Genomic DNA, 17291 nt, shown 5'->3' with positions numbered 1-17291 from the left:
AGATGTCATATGGTAGAGAAGCAGCAGCTCCGACGGCCCCTTCCTCCTAGAATCCTGGCAGTTAGTCTGCAGCGTCTCTATGGCACTGGAACCCACCTGCCCATCCTCATCCAAATGGCACCATCAAGTGACCTAAGAGAAGGTCCAGTCAGTGAAAAGTAGATCCCTGGTGCACTTTCCAGGGGCAAACCAGGCAGAGCCCCATCAGCTCTCAAAAATCCTTTTTCTTTGACCAACAAAAGTGTTTATAGGCAGGTGATATCATTAACAGGAAATGAGGGAGAATCCTCAGGTTCAAAAACATCCCCAGCAGCTACTGGAGTGTCCCTGGATTCTTGATATTGGATTTGTCTCTAGACAAGGTCTGAGGTGGTCCCCAAAGCAGAGATGGAGAAACTTGATTCACCCTATCCATGGGCAGGTGGCAGGTTCACTGACTTCCATCACAGAAAAAGAATTCTTAGGACACAAGCCTCAGTAAAAGACATAAAGGGATTTATTAGGGAGAATTTAAAAGTACACACTCAAAGAAATAGAGTGGAGGCTCTCAAGAAAGGAAATGGGCTTCATTTCCTCAATCGTATAATGAGACTGGGTCCACTGATCTTCAGTTTTATTTCTGGTTCTATGAACTCAACAGAAGGCCTAGCCTATTCTGTAATCAGTCAGAATAATAATAGCTAAAGGTGTGTGTTGTAAGAAACAAATGACGTAACACATGTAAAAGTGCTCTGTGAAGAAATAAAGCCTTGGGCTTATAAGGTTATTATTGCAATACATTATCATAACTATTATGCTTTCTCTTGTGCTGTGAATCATTGTACCATGCTTGTTCATGCCACTACTATGGGCACTTACACTTGCACCCCTACTGTCCCTTTACATCATCACAATGTTTCATCCACCACCTCCTCAGTCATTGTCAAGCTTAACACCCTTTTGTGAAATCTAGGTTTCGAGTTGGAGATATATCTCAGTGACAGCACTTGGCTAGTGTGTGTGAGACCCTGGATTCGATCCCCAGCATGGAAAAATTAGTAAATAGAAGGTAGGTTCTATTATTATTCGGGCATGGTGAGACCAACAGATGAGGAGATGGACTGCCCCTGAAAAGACAGTCTGTTACTCACAGTTCCCAGGAAACTGGGTCCCTCTGCGCCATGCAATGCCATAGGGGGAAGCACCAGGTGGCTCAGGAGTCAGAGGGACAGGGGAGGTGATAGGCAGAGTCTTTATTGCGGTTTTCACAGGAGGCTGGTGCCAAGCTGCAGACCTGTGTCACCAGGACTGGCAAGAGGCAACAGATCAAGAAAGGTCAGAGAAAGCCACCTATTAAATACTGCCATGTGAGTTTATTTTGTATGTACAGTGCTAACTCAAATATGCAAAAGTATATATAAATAGGGGCCGGGGATTTAGCTCAGTGGTTTCGCCACCTGGTGCGCAAACGCAAGGACCCAAGTTCAATCCCCGATTCCAAAAAAAAAAAAAAGATTTGGGCTGGGGATTTAACTCAGTGGTTCCACTGCCTGCCTTGAAAGCACAAGGTCCTGAGTTTGATCCCTGGTACCAGAAAGAAAAAAAAAAGAAAAAGAAAAAAAAAACCTCTTCTCACTTGGGCCGGAGATTTTGCTCAGTGGTTTCAGTGCCTGCCTCTAAAGCGCAAGATCCCGAGTTCAATCCCCGGTACCAAAAAAAAAAAAGTATATATAAATAGATTTAGGTATATTACAAACTGATATAAAAATAAAGCTTCAGCAAATGGTGCTCACACTAGCTATTTTGTGTCAGAAAATCATAGGTGATATCGAATTTTCTCTACCTTTCCTAAAGTTTTCTACAACTGGCTTATGTAACACCATTAAATCTGGAAGAAGTTCACTTTATTTTAAACTTTAATTTCTTCTTTGTAAAGCGCCTGATAATTAAAAGATAACGGGGGGGGACACATTTAAACCAGTAATGTCACAAATGACCTAGTGCCTCTGATTGTTTACTCCAAAAAGTCCCTGAGTTGGAAGCTAAAACTAGAAAGATTGGGGGCAGAAGGAAGGCAGACAAGCATTCCATCAAGAGAGACGCAAAGGAAAAGGGCCAACTTTAGGCACAGCCCAGGAAGGGATAGCCTGGAGGGAGGGAAAGTTGGCTCGGGGCGCTTCCTGAGTGGAGGCTACGTGAGGGGAGGTGCTCACCCAGGTTGGAACACCTGTGGCATGGGGGTTACTTGTCCAGTGGGAAAGTTGTTGGGTCTATAAAGGTTCCGGGCAGGCACTGAATTCAGTTCTATCCCAAACCAAGCAGCTGGGTCCACTCCCAATCTCATTCAACTACAAAGCAGGCTTTTTACTCCCAGAGTAAAATCTGATTACTGGCCACTTGTAGCATCTTCTGCCCACACAATTCTTTTCCAAAGAATTTTGTGTACTCCTAGGTATGTCCTGATCTGGCCACTTCTGGAACCAGAAGAATTTTCTCAGCAAAGTCTCTTTAATCAGAAAATACTCACTACCAGGACTGGAGGAATAGTTCATGGTAGAGTGTTTGCCTGCCTTGCTCAAGTGCCAACCTTGTTCACGTCTCAGCACCACAGAACAAGTACCAAGTACTTCCATAAGGAGACAGATCTTTGGGTGTAGTTTATTGAGTCACTCTCCTAGGTGAGAGGCACAGGGCTCCCTTTAGAGATGGAGAAACAAGAGAATTAGATGATTTTTCCTAAGTAATGAAAGGACTCCCCAGGACTCCACTCTTTCTGTGTATTTTTTCCCTTTTTTACTCCGCAATGTTCCCAGTTTAAAAAAAAAAACAAACTCCTTTTGATAGGACATGTCAATATAGTATCATGCCTGTCATTGCATCTGGACAGAATCATACTATTATAGGGGCTGGGGATTTGGCTCAGTGGTTTCATCGAATGCTGTGCAAGCGCAAGGACCCAAGTTCAATCCCTGGTACCAAAAAAAAAAAAAGAATTATACTATTATGCATTGACTGCACAATACCAATTATTAAGGACTATCAGCTCTTTTTATAAGCTTTCATTTAATAATCACAATAAGGCTTTGGGGGATTTAGCTCAGTGGTTTCGCCTGCTGCGCAAGTGCAAGGACCAGAGTTCGATCCCCCGTACTATAATAAGGCGTGATTCGATTCTATTTTTAGACAAAGAAGCTACAAGCCAAGACAGTTAAATAAATTGTCCAATATTGCCTTGTTAGTCATAGCTGGGACAGGATGTGAACCCAGTCAATTTAAATCCAAAGTTCCACTCTTTTTTTGTTTGTTTGTTTTGTTTTGTTTTGTTATTTGAGCTAGGGACTCCCTATAGTTCAGGCTGCCCTTGAAGTCACTTATTTAGCCCAGGCTGGCCTCCAACTAGCAGCAGTCCTCCTGCCTCAGCTTCCTGAGTACTGGGATTACAGGCCACCACACCCGGGTGTGGCCACCACACGGCCAAAATTGTGTTCTTGACTCTGTAAAGGTGGGCTGGTGGGCTGGCCTTGGCAGAAGCTCATTCTTCATTCACATAAATTCCGCGTTCCTTAACGGTTCTCTCTTTAATTCCCTCTTAATGTATTGTGAATTTTCTTCAATTAAAATGGCACAACTTCAGAATGGAGACATTACCTTAGAACTACATTTCTAAACTGGATTCATCCCAGATAGTTCCTTAGAGTCACCAGGAAAAGGATTCGTACCTTGGGCTCATTTTTATTTCACTTGTGTTAAACCGAGGGTAAATTTTTACTAATTAACTATGAAGAAGAAACCTTCCACACAGTACTCCCTGTGCACTCTTGTTAGTCTCCATGAAAGTGGTGATCTTCCCAAGTTCTGCATTATAAACTATCGTCTCGAGCTCTTGAATTAGTAAATGATAAGCAAGATGCCCTCCGATCTTTAATAGTCTTGGGGACAAAGATCACTCAGAGTTCATCCTGAAAAGCATCTAAATTTAGAGATTTGCTGCTGGAGCAGAACTTTCATGCACCACTAATAGAACCAGGCAGGCTTTCCAAGCTATGCCAGGTATGCGCTTGCTGTGCCATCACAAGCAGGGTCAAGAGGCTCTGTCCCTGTGTGCTGCTGACCCAGGAGCCAGTGATAGAGCAATCCAGAGCTCGAAACAAATATTCAAATACCGTTTTTTAAAAAATATTCAAATAGTGCATATCCATGTCAAAATTTACTGAAAGAAGCACAGGTCTTCTTGACCATTGGCTCCTTGTCCGCACCGTTTGAGCTCAGTTATGTGGCCTCGGAATGCAGGTATCTAAGAGCAAAGGCAGAATGCTTTCCTGTACCCAGTGGGCAGCCTCTCTTTAGAAAACAGGACCCTGTCTGGGGACGCTGTGGGCTAGCTTTGGTTTCTAGGTTCCTAAGTCACTTTATTTCTCCAAGCTTGTTTTTCAAATTCTATGTAATGGATATTTTATATTCTTTTACTCTTCATTCTTTCCTTTTTTACTCTTCCTGTAATTAAAGGAAAGGATAAGACATAGAGGACACAGTTAAGATTGGTGGGAGAGAGGCGAATAATAACAACAGTTTTTCTCATTTAATCCTCATAATTCTATGAGGCAGGTATTTTCTTTTCTTTTGTTTTGTTCTTTTGTTTTACAATCCTGGGGACTAAGCTCAAGACCTTTGCACTGAACTACAGCCCCAGCCCACTTTTTACTTTATTGTTATTGTTATTCTTATTGTTATTTTTTAAATAGCAACTCCCTGAGTCACTAAACTGCTCAGGATGAGCTTAAATTTGCAATCCTGCTCCCTCAGCCTCCCAGGCCTGTGCCACCAGGCCCAGAAAAGGCAGGTATTTTTATCCCGATTTTACAGATGAGATAACTGAGGCCAAGAAAGATAAAGCAGTTTACTGAAGGATACATATGACTACTAAGAAGCAAAGCTAGACTTGAACTGTAAAGCCTCACTGAAACACAGATTTTAAGTCTTTATAGGCAGATGGGAATCTGAGTATCAAAATGCTGGACTTATATAGTAAGTCCTACTTATAAAGTAGTGAATAAAATGATGCAGCATAAATTAGGGTGATCCCTGGACTAGTAGTAAGCAGAAACTGCTCAAAGATCTGCACTAGAGCTCTGGGGAAGTTGCATTGTTCAAAATGGATGTCCCAGACAAAGATCAGCTTAGATGCTAAATTCAGAATTCTCAACTGGAGATTTGTTGCTGTAGCCTTAACTGACGTGATTTCTTAAGAAACTGGAAGGGCCTTTGAAGAACAGGAAAAGAAGGTTGGCTACAGATGTTCTTGGAATGTCCAGCCCCTTCCCTGTGCCTACTACAGGGTTCCTGGGACAATCATGAAACAATCCAGGGGATTGTAGAAAGACAGAGTCTCCAAAATCGCAGCCATGTGGAGGGAGAGCAGTAGCTGCGTAGATCAAGCTGGAGTCCAAACATTCCTCTTAAATGTCACAGGCCGGGGTTCTCTGGAGGCCAAAGCCCTCTGCAACTGCAGCAGGAACTCTATTCGGACTCGAAGCACCTGTGGGACAGACTGCTGAGTGCAGCCGAGAGTGGGAATATGGTCTAAGTGTGTGACAAGAGACTACAAACAGGAAACACCACATTCTTCCCAAGTGTTCAGGCCTTTAGAGGGTTTGGCTGAAGTCATGTGAAAGGTGCTTGGAGTTATCCCTGGAGGAATCTGGCCTAGCTTGGGAGCAGTCAGGGCAGGAGTCATTTACAGCAAAACATTTCCAATAAACTAGTCTCCTCTGAAACCAGAGGGGTCAGCTGAACTCTCACTCCTGGGAAATGATTAAGGAAGAAAAAGAGAAGGTGAAATCAGATGTGCTCAGAGCTGGAATCACAGTGCCTCAGCCTCCTGAGGTCAGAACCCTCATGCCAAAGACAGATCACCCTGGTCGTGGTTCCTCCATTCTCACTGTTAACTGCTTCCAGGAGGCACGACCAGTACCAAAAACGAGATCCAAACAAATAGATTTGTCTGGAAAGATTAGCTAGTGAGTCAGGAGGCAGTCTGCACTGACAAGTTCTAGCTTGTGCATCGAGTACCAGACAAAAGACGAGCACTTGGATGAAATTTCTGCCTCAAAATGCACTGAGCACCAAATTCACAGAGTTTCAAAGCAGTCAAATACTAAGGTATGAATGTATTTGAATCTAGAGTGGCAGGCTTGCTCACAAACAAAATCTTGAGGCCACCGTGATTCACCAGCTCAGCACCTCACTTACGTACTGCAAGCCTGTGAAGGACGGTCCCAGAAACAACCATTCCCTGAAGATAGAAAAGCCACTTCCTGCTTCAGTTGTGAGGACGTTTGGCTGCAAGAGTTGCGCGAAGCTCACCCTCCTAGTGGTAGATTTCCCTCTTTTCCCAGATTAAAATGGAAATTTCCAGTGGGGCTGGAGTGACAGTTGATCCCACAGGGCCAACTCAAACCTTCCCTGGTATCTAAACAGCCAGGGAGAACCAGAGCTTGAGAGGTGATTCAGGTCTTTCCTCCTCAGAGAAGAAGGGAGGGCACGAATAGCTCTCAACACTGGAGAGGCCCAGGTGCCCTGAGCAAACAGTGCCTCGTATTTACTCTTCCTTTCGCTTGACACTGGGAGAGGGTGTTGTGTAACACACGCTGAGACACTTGCCCGGTCTGTGGAGGACAACAGAGTGGGGGTGGGGTGGGCAGAGATAATCTGTTACTTATGAGAGTCTGTTTTCTGAAGAGCAGAACCTTCTCCTTTGAGAGGCGATGAGTGTGAAAATACAAATTACAGAAAGAGAGGTGGGAGGAAGGCCTTCTCAGAGGAAGGTGCCAGAGACCACAGAAAGGGAGGAGACTCAAACACATGTATCAGAGGCCCGGGGGTAGGAGGAGGGACTGAGGGAAGAGATTGTTAGGGATCTTCGCAATGTGAAATGTCATGTAATTCTCTCTTTGTGAAACCTTCAGTAAAATCTTCACAGATGCTTCCCCCCACCCTCGCAACGCTGGGGATTGAACCTGGGGCCTTGCACATCTCCATATACCACTGAGCCACAGACACTGCCTCATCAGTGCTTCTCAGCTGTGGTGGGAGAGGAGCTCCAAGCGCTGAGGTTGTACCTCAACAAAGGGCCCAACCGCGTTCGGGGGCTGAGTATGAATGTAGCGCAAGCGTCATGGGCTAAAGGGCTAGAAGGTGTGCGTGGGCTCACAGAAGGTGTCAAGAGAGGAGCAAATCAGAGAAAGCCCTACGGAAGAGGTAGCACCAGAGCGCTTTAACAGACTCCAACCTTTCTATTACCTCTGGGGACAGGGAGACTCTGACTGCTGGAAGTCAACAGGAGGACAGAGGGGTTTGCAAATATTTGGTGTACTGAGGGCATGATCCTAACTGTGGTCTGCAGGGAAGATCTCTCAATGCCTGGCCACCTTCAGATCTTCAGGGCAGACATGGACACTGCAGAGAGTGGAACAAAGACCAAAGACAGATATAGCACAATTACTGTCTCTCTGAAAGGAGAAGAAACAGGTCTGAAGACCCTTCCTTCACCACCATGGCTTTATCTCACTGAATTTCAACAGATTTCCCCTGAACTTACTAGCTGTGCTTCTGTTCCATTCCCAGCTGAGGAAAAGGCTGCTACTCAGCCACGCTCACTGATTTGTGCATTTGGCATAATCACCAGGACTCTGTACCCGCACTGAAACCACCCATACTCTCTGCCTGAAGAGCCCTAACCTACCAGCAAGCCTCTGCCTGGGCACCAGGGCTGCTTGTCTCCAAGGCCACCTGCCTTTAGGTCCCCCTCCCTCCATCCCGTCTCAGAGTTCTGAGTGATCCTCCTGTACCTATTTTCCCCCAAAGGATTTGGGGACTTCTTTGGGCCAGGGAAACCCAAAGCAGATCCCAGAGGGCCTGGTGGTGTTTTGCTTTTTTATTTTTAAATTTATTTAAAGACAGGGTCTCACTATGTAATCCCGGCTGGCCTTGTACTCAGTATGAGGCTGGTCTCACACTCTTAGTGGTCCTCCTGCCTCAGCCTCCTGAGTGCTGGGATTGTAGGTGTGTACTACCATGCCTGGTAGGTGGTGCTTTTTGTAATTGATTCAATAAACTTATGCTTTTCTCTTGTTCAACTGCCTTTTGTTATAGGAATATGGAAAGGGCCTCTTATGGTTGAGAAAAAAGATCACTTTTTTCTGTCCCTACAATTTCTGGCACCGAATGTGCCAATCATGGGTTGGCAGCAGCGCCACCTGCTAAAGGCACCTTGTTGAACCCAGAAGTTCCAATTATGAGATCCTGGACCTTTGACAAGAGCCAGCAAAAGTTAGGGATTCTCAAGCCAGGCAGTGGAGCATGTCTGTAACCCCAGCACTCAGGAGGCTGAGGTAGGAGCACTGTGGTGAGTCTGAGGCCAGCCTGATCTATATCATTAGTTCGAGGCCAGCATGAACTACATAGCAAGATCCTGTCTCAAACCCCGCTGCCCAAAAAAACGTTAAGAAGCCTCACACCAGCCTCTCAGAACTTTGCCTGTGGGGTCTGATCAAGCCAGAGCAGTTTTATTTTAAGCCTAACTAGGAAGCCTGAGGGGAGGGGCTGGGGATTTAGCTCAGTGGTTCTACTGCCTGCCTTGCTAAGCGCAAGGTCCCGAGTTCAATCCCCAGTACCAAAAAAAAAAAAAAAAAATTAGGTAATAAATGTCTTCCAACACTGCTTTGGGCTGGCTTATTAGCGCAAGTTCCCGAGCTCGATCACTGGTATGAAAAACAAAAAACAAAAAAAACAAAAAAAAAAACCCCGGAACCCTGAGGAGAGAGTTAAGGAAATTTTTCCTCCCCTAGAGTAGGTACCAAATAAATACCAAGTATTTTGATTTTAAATAATTTTAGTAAGTCAGAAAAGAGACTAGAAAGTATATACATAAAAGAAGTGGATACATGCCTTCTATATTATTTCCTGGTCACATCCTCTCATGTAATAGACACATGATTGTATTCATGAAGTGTAGAAGAGAAATGAGCTATAACTTTGATATTAAAAACCAGTTAATTGGTGGAAAAACCAGGTTATACATTCATCCTCGAAAAAAATATTTGCAAAAACAAAATGACAAAATAATGCCCTTTGGGGAATCAATCTGCTTTGGAATATTGATCTGCAACAGTTCAACTTGCTTGTATGTTTAAAATAAAAAGGTAACCTAGGATTTGATACAAGTGACAAGAGATTTACAAAGAAAGGAAGTTTCTCTCGAGCCTTCTAGTGACTACTCCTTTCCACCCCTCAGGTCCTCAGATTTCCCAATTGGACAGGAAATGATCAAATAAAGAGATCTCTAGGCTTTACTCCAAGCTCTTTGGTTCTGGGAATTCCTAGTTCTGTTTGTGCCTAGGGTGTTGGAGAAGCGTTGAGGACAATAAGTCTACTACGCATGTTTCTCAGTAGGCTCCTTGCATAAGCTGCATTTCCGTAACCGGCTGTGCAACACAACCTTTCCAATCAGCAGGTTTGGAACTATAATTCCCAGCGTGCCCCGCGCGGAGGCCGCCCCCCCGGATTGGCCAGGGCTGGGTGACGCTCAGTGTTTTGGCCGGGACGGTCACATGTTTCCTTTGTTGTGAGCTGCGGCGGAGACTGCTGGCTCTCTAGGGCGCCGGCGCTCGGGAGTGAGCTGCGCTGCTGGCTGCTTCCAGCCGACTCCGAGAGGTACTCCGGGGTGACAGCTCCAGACCGGACGCAAGGCGAGGACCAGGGCAGGGCCTGCGACCTCGGGGCTGGAGGGGCAGCGAGGCCCCGCGGAGGCTGCTGCTGACTCCGCAGGGCCCTCGTCCGAGGCGGGGGCACCGGGTCGCACGGTGTGTGAGTGGGGCGGCCCCGGCGTGGCGACGACTCCCGGGGGAGGACGCCCCGCCTCGGCACCCGCACCCGGAACTGCGGCGCGGCCTGCGGGGCGTGGGGTCGCCGGCCTGAGCAGCCGGTGCGGCCACGCTGTCGCCCCGGGGAGACGGAGACTGGAGGCCCACAGGTGGCCCGGGGTTTCGAACGGCGCCGCCGCTGCTTTTACGTCAGGCAGCGCCCGAGTGCCACGGCCTCAGCTCGGGGCTGCCCGGGTGGCGCGGGCGGCCAAGGGCCCTGTAGTGGAGCACCGACCGGACGGCCGTGGGTCCCCAGGGCCACGGACCCCGGAGCCCCGTTAGAGCGATTGCGAAACGAGCTCGGCGCCGTCGCCGACGTTCTCCCCGCCCGCGAGTCTTTGTTTACCGAGCCCGCATCGGGAACCGGCCTGTGGCTGCGGTCCCCGGGGAGCCTTGGCAGGGCGGGGGTGGGGGCCGAGGGCGTCCCGCGGCCGAGTCCCCGCCTCCCTCCTGCCCCCTGCTACTCCCCGCCTCGGCGTCTTAATTTAGTTACCGACGTGGGCGACGGGGTGCAGACCGTTAACGCGCCGCGCCTGGGCCCCTCGGGGCTGGCGGGCGGGGCCGGCCGGCGAGCTCGCTCTGAGTTCTCATTGGCGGACGACCTGTCACGAAGCGGGCCTCCCGGGCCGTGCTCCCCGCCCCCTTGAAGGTGAGCCGGAGGACGATCGGGAGCGCGCCCGGCCGCCGGGGCTGCTACGGGGGAGGCGCGCGCGTCCGCAGCTGCTGGAGCCGGAGCCCGTGGGCAGCTCCAGGCATGCCGAGGATGGCGGCCATGGTCCACCCTCCCAGGACCGAAAAATCAGCACCCTGTAACTGCTGTCGCACCATCTGCCCGGATGGTGCAAAGGAAGTGTTGCGAATTGATTCCTGCCTGTTCCGTAAAAAGGTCCCAGACAGCTAAATATAGCCCCTAACGCCACATTTTGGGGTGACTGTGAGGCAATAACTAGTCACAATTGATTATAATGATTAAGCACTTGCTTTGCCGTCTATAAACACCATCGAAGCGTTTGCAGCTAAAGACCATTAAAGTACACCAGCTGGTTGGTAAAAATCAACGTTAGGTTTGTAAAATTATGATTAAGATCGAAACGATTTCTACTTTTAAAAAAAGATCATTTGAGTGTACTACCCTAATTTCGAGATTCTTCTAAACCCCAGCTTAGATGATTTGTTTTCCTTATTTGGGGGATGTGGTTTACAAACTTCTGTGTATCAATCTTCGAGGTAATTCAGAGTTTTGAGAAGGGAAGGGCAGATGTGTTTTGTAAATTGTAAACTAAGATAACAGTAATTAAATCTGGAAGGCCAGTCATTTTTAGCCACAATATAGTGAAGATGGTTTTTCTCATCTCTTGACCTAACAGGGCACTTGGATTTTATCAGATTTTCTTTTCCTGTGAATCTGTAGCAATTCACCCAAGACTTAATATGTTTTTGTAGGAGGAAGATCGAGTTCTTCTGGGTGAAGCAGGAATTGAATGTGAACAGTTTTCATTGGTTATACATTCTTAACATACTTTTAAAATTCAACTAGAGATGACAACACTAGAATGTGCAGCTGCTGTGATCCGAACTGCCTCATTGCCGGTGAATTGAGGGCTTTTCTTATATCTAAGTACAAGTGCAACTGTCTAACCTTTTTTTAAAAAAAATAGAACCGCCACGTGATAAAAGCTTGTTTATTCAAAGTCTGACTTAGTCTCTAAACAGGAAGAAGAAATAATACTCTGAGTTATGGCTATCAGCTTTATCTTAAACTTTCCTGGCTTCTGTCCAAGTTGTTAAAGCCTTAATGCTTTTTCAATACGTTTTTTTTTTTTTAACTTCCTTGTTTTTCTGCCACTTCATTAAAACCCAAAGGTCAAGCCTTTGCAAAATAAATATTAACTATATAACAAATAAGTAAGTGACTGCACGGGTTTTTCTGTATGTGCTTTCCTCTTACCTAGAAATTTGGGGGTTTTAAAGTAAGTATTTAGGGATGGACTATATAATGAAGAATATAAATACAGTATCCTCACAAGCACACATATGAAGTAAGTTTATATGGTTTTCTGTTATGACTGAAACAACAGAAGAATATGTGGCCACCTAGCAACTACACATTTTTAGATTTTAAAATGTTTTTATTAGTACGTTTGCAGTACATGTTTACGTTCATCTTAGGGAGTGGGTACATGGACTTGACTTTGATTCTTTTTGTTCTTCTCATCCCCTCTTCCCGTCTCTAGATCCCCTTACCCCCGTTTTCATTATTATTTTTTTAGTTCATGTTTGTGACATGCAATGATTACATTTGTTGTGGGGAGTTGGTTACATGTATGTGGCACATCTTAAATCTTTTACGTCCCCTTCCCCCACACACACACACCTCCACCCTTGGTCTTGGTCCCCTTTCCATTTGCAAAAGCTGTATCTCCCCATTTCCTTCTGTCAGTCTTTTATTTTGCTCTTTATTTGTACTTTGAATTTCTCATGAGAGAAACCATACAGTATTTGGGATTGTGTGTCTGATCTGTTTCACTTAGCATGTTTTCAAGGTGCATCCATTTTCCTACAAATATCTCAGATTTATATTTTATAGCCAAGTAGTATTTCATTATGTATAGATACCACATTTTCTTTATCCATTCGTACGTTGATAGACAGACAGGCTGCTTCCAAAATTTAGCTATTATGAATTGTGCTGCTATAAACATTGGCATGCATGTGTTCCTGTAATATGATGTATTTAAGTCTTTCAGGAAGATACATAAGAGGGGAATAGCAGGGTTAAATGAAACTTCAGTTTTTAGTTTTTTGAGAAATCTCTGTACTGATTTCTATAGGAAGGTTTCTTTTTCACCTCCACCATGCCAGCATTTAAAATTCCTTTCTACTAAGAAAAGCGCAGTAAGCCATGCCAGTGCCATACTTGTGCCCCAACTACTCCAAGGCTAAGACAGGAGTTGGAGCCCAGCCTGGGCAGCATAGACCCCATGTCCAAATAAAAAATAAAGAAAACCACAGTGACTACGTTTTTTAATTGAAAAGTTTGTCTCTGCCCAAATTCATCATCCAGTGAGTATACATTTTCAGGATTTGCCAGTCTGTTTTTGTTTTTGTTTTGAGTCAGGGTCCCATTATGTTCTCCAAACTGGCCTCAAACCCCTCCTGCCTCAAAGGTCCGGGGATTTAGCTCAGTGGTTCTACTGCCTGACTCACAAGTGCAAGGTCCCAAGTTCGATTCCCGGTATCAAAAAAAAAAAAAAAAAATCAGAGTTGTTTAAGTGACACAGCACCTGGTGGTACCCTTGCAGATTTAATTCTAATAAAAGAACCAAAACTAATTTTGTAAACAGGAACCATGTCACGTATCTATAGGTTTCTTAATTTCAATATAAAATAATACATTAAGTACCTAAAAGAAACTAAATGTGATCAAGACAAAATCAAATAACATTGTTTACATGTCAAGTTTAGCGAGAATCATAAGTAGGCAAAACAGAGCAGTACGATGTTTGGTGACTGATGATTTCTTTTTTTTTTATTTTTAGGAGTTTGAGAGTATCAGTAGTCAAAAGTTTCATTGCAAGGGAGAGAAACACTGGAAATTTTTTATTTTTTTCTGTGACTTAGGAGAAGATAGTATTCTTTCTTAGTTAGAGAAGTGTATTGTTGCCAGGAGTTTAGCTCAGTGGTGCCGCCGCCTGCCTTACAACCTCAAGGTCCTGAGTTTGATCTCTCGTACCAAAAAAAAAAGAGAAAGAAGTGTATTGTCTAGTCTGACATACTAAGATCTAAATTTTTCTCCCCTGTATTTCTGTTTCTCTCACCAAAGTCCTGTATGTATATTGCTCATCTGATGTTCTAGCTAATCAAGATAATCGTTACTTGTTACATTTCTAGCCAGGTAACTAGAGGTCTTAGTTGGTTTTGAATCTCTTCTGGTAGATAAATATGATCTTGGTGATTGCATTAAGGATTGGAAGTGTTATGGGCTGGGTGTGTACCTCAGTGGTAAAGCATATGCTTAATTAACTTCACAAGGGCTTGGGTTTGATCCCCAGCACCACACAAAACACACACATGCACATGCACACACACACACAGAAGAAATTGGAAATGTTGAAAATAGCTTGAAAACTGGACTTTAAATATTATCTTTGTAAAACTTGGTTCAAGAACTATTGCTCCAGAACAATACTTTATTTTGTGAAATTTTAAAAAGTCAACAGGGGCTAGGGTGTGTGGCTCAGTTGTAGAGCACTTGGCTTAGCACAGGTATGATCTCTAGCACCAAAAGTAAAAAAGAAAAGTCATCAGATAAAGTAGTGTTTGTGACAGAGTAAAAATATCTGAAATGTATAAAACCTGTTTGGTTTTGTATAGTACTTTGTTAAATACAGTTCGCTGGTTATTTTAAAAATAAAGGATTTACTATGTTGCAATTATTTACCAGCTTCCTTCTTTTAAGTTACTATGTATTTTTAAAGATAAATCTCTTGGTTAGCATTTCTTGTTTGCTCTGGGTTGTTGTTCATCTATGGTTCCATCTGAGGACAACAATGGAGTATTGTAAAGCATGACACCTGGCAATGCACTACTTACTGCATTTACTGGTACAATATTTAGTCTTTAGAAGGCCTTCACAAATCCATACTATCTTTAATGGTGATAGTAATCTCTTTTATAAGATCCCTTTATTCTGAAGGAAAAAGAAGCCGATTGTAGTACAGCTACTCTCTAGATCAGTTGTTACTATATGCCCTCTTCAGACTTTGTTACCCTGACCTCTTCTGTCCCTTGCCCTTTACTATATTAGGTTGGTATTACCTAGAAGTCCTGGAGAAAATGCCCAGGTGAATTGCCTTGCCCTTTCTATGCCATAAGGAATAATATTAAACCAAATGAGTCTTGAGAGGCCCTATTTTAGTTTTCTTTTGGAGGAATTCTGAGAATTTGAATCTGTTTTATTATCAATCTTGGAATTCTTGTTTGGTTCCAGTCTTACCCCTACAGTCTAAATTTGAATCCAAATCCAATATTTGCTACTCTGATGTCAGACACAGAGTAGACTCTCTACAAATGTTTTTTGAATTGACCCAAATTCATACATTGGTGCAGATCTTGTTATTGGTTGAGAAAGAGTACTTCCTTACCCAAAACAAACAGTCCCCTAACCTGACCAACTTGCAATATTCTTTACAAACAAGTTAGAATGAAGTCTGAAAGTAAGGAAACATATAAGGTGACATTCGTCTCATACTCATAGCACAGTGTGGGGGAGAGATGTGCTTGCATATATATTAAAAATCAGTTTGTAGTTTATTTTTGCTTTTGGGATGAACTTTTGAATTTGCCAAAGTTGTTTAGAATTTGAGTTCTATTTCAGAAATTGCTTGTATTTAAATACTATTGCCATTCTGTGCAAGCTCAAAGTTCTAGTATTTTTTCTTAAGCATTCTTGTCTTTCCCTTCCACAAAAAAGGAAAAAAAAACAAAGGAAAAGAATTGTGCTGTATTAGTTGTGTTTTTATAGGTAGCAGATCTATAAGGTTCAACAAGCAGAAGACATTTATGTATTAAAAGAAAAAATATTAATTGATGAACTCAGATATAGAAAATCTAGATAACTAAGGATCTAAAACCTGAATTTAATTCTTAAGATTTATTTATGTTGATTTCTTAGTTATACAATACATAGTAACTAAATTGTTTACTTACGGTAATCTTGATAGAAATAGACTCTTAGAATTATCTAATGGCACCAAATATCAATTTCCAGATATTCTTCAAATATCCAAAGTGGAATTATCACAGAATATGTATTTTTCTTAATCTCAGTGCTATATTTAGCTGGGTGTTGCTTTGAATATTTTACTCATTTATCACTCAAGAAATCTTACTGTGGATAAAATACTGGAGGTGATTAGAACACTGGTTTATATATAAAAGAACCTAAAATTATTAATTTGCCTTAAGTGTTGTTCTTCTTGACTTTTTATGTAAAGATGAGCTATCAGTCAGAAACTAGAGTTTACTAAGAACTTTTGTATTTGATTTACATGTTGCTGTTCTCCATTTATTTTAGGTCTGGACATTAAGACAGCACAAAAACTTTGGCTGGAGCTTTGATCGAGCAAATGCTAAAAAGGTATAGTATTTATAAACTATCTAAATATTGTTATTAGAAATTGTAAACCTTTTTTTTTTTAACTTTAACTATAGAACCCTTACACCAAGTGACAAGGAACAGTTCTAGCTTTAAGATTATAAAGAAGCTGCCGCCTGACTTGAAAGCGCAAGATCCTGAGTTCAATCCCTGGTACCAATAAAAAACCTTACCTGGGCTGGGGCTTTAGCTCAGTGGTTCCGCCGCCTGCCCCACAAGCGCAAGGACCTGAGTTCGATCCCCGGTACCAAAAAATAAAAATTAAATAATAAATAAAATAAGACTATAAAGAAGCTGGGCATGGTCACATGCCTATAATCCCAGTACTCTGGGTAGTTGAGCCAGGAGGATCACAAATTCAAGCCCAGCCTAGCCAACTTAATGAGCCTCTGGTTCAAAATTTTAAAATTTTTAAATAGAAATCTTTCTAGGAAGGCAATGTCACAATCATTTCTTTTACTAACTGCCCACTCCTTTGTATTCCTTCCTGAGAGTCTCAGTTCCTCTTCTGCATTTTTCTCCAGTCTTCAAGATACCAAAATAGTCTCCACTCATTTTTCTGGGACCATAGGCCAAATACATGTAATTTCAAATCTACCTAGCAATCAGAAAGTAGTTCTACAGCATTTATTACTTCCACAGTTGGAAAAAGCCCTAGAGTATCTTTAGCAGGAAGTACCTTAAGTCATTCTTTTCAAGTGAGAATGTAGCTCCAGGAATAAAGCTTCTGAAAAATTAGGAAAACAAAGAAAGGGATACTAACTTTTCCTGACAACTAGGTAACTTTGATAGCAAGTCAGTGACATGACAATCTGGTCATATTTGTGCCCACTAACTCATCTATATATATATATTTTCATATATGATTTCCTTTCCTACTATATGATTTCATATATGATTTTCATACATGATTTCCTATTATTTTAACCAAAGAGAAATTAAGTTCTTAAAATACAGTATTTCATTTTGCATTCTGAACATGTTTTCAAGAGAAAATGCAGTGTATGGAAACAGAGGTTTAGTAGTATTTGGGGGGTTTTTTTTGGTACCGGGGATCAAACTCAGGACTTTGAGCTTGCAAAGCTGGCACCAGAACCACTGAGCTAAATCCTCAGTCCTCCTTAATGGTATTTTAGGCAGGGATTTAGCTCAGTGGCGCTGCACCTGCCTGGCAAGTGCAAGGTCCTGAGTTCAATCCCTGGTACCAAAAAAAAAGTATTTTATTGTTAACACCA

At 43.2% G+C, this 17291-nt stretch overlaps 1 protein-coding gene across 4 annotated transcripts in view; it reads left to right on the top strand.

Moving 5' to 3' along the window:
- Nucleotides 1-9536: 9536 nt before the first annotated feature.
- The window catches only part of Klhl24 (kelch like family member 24), a 37633-nt gene continuing 29878 nt past the window's right edge, over nt 9537-17291 (top strand). The window contains exons 1-2 of one of the 4 annotated variants that reach the window (XM_004834918.4): nt 9537-9690; nt 15976-16038. The gene's annotated coding sequence lies outside the window, so the exon portion shown is untranslated. Of the gene's footprint in view, nt 9726-9919; nt 10549-10612; nt 11490-15975; nt 16039-17291 lie in introns of those variants that run through there. The other 3 variants (XM_004834917.4, XM_004834920.4, XM_021256374.2) reach the window with 3 other exon arrangements.

This window comes from Heterocephalus glaber, unplaced genomic scaffold (genome assembly GCF_053883595.1).
Source record: "Heterocephalus glaber isolate CG9 unplaced genomic scaffold, H.glaber_assembly_v1.0 deba00001504, whole genome shotgun sequence".
Classification (NCBI taxonomy): domain Eukaryota; kingdom Metazoa; phylum Chordata; class Mammalia; order Rodentia; family Bathyergidae; genus Heterocephalus; species Heterocephalus glaber.
The sequence above is the reverse complement of the archived record's forward strand: the minus strand, read 5'-3'. Positions and strand labels throughout refer to the sequence as shown.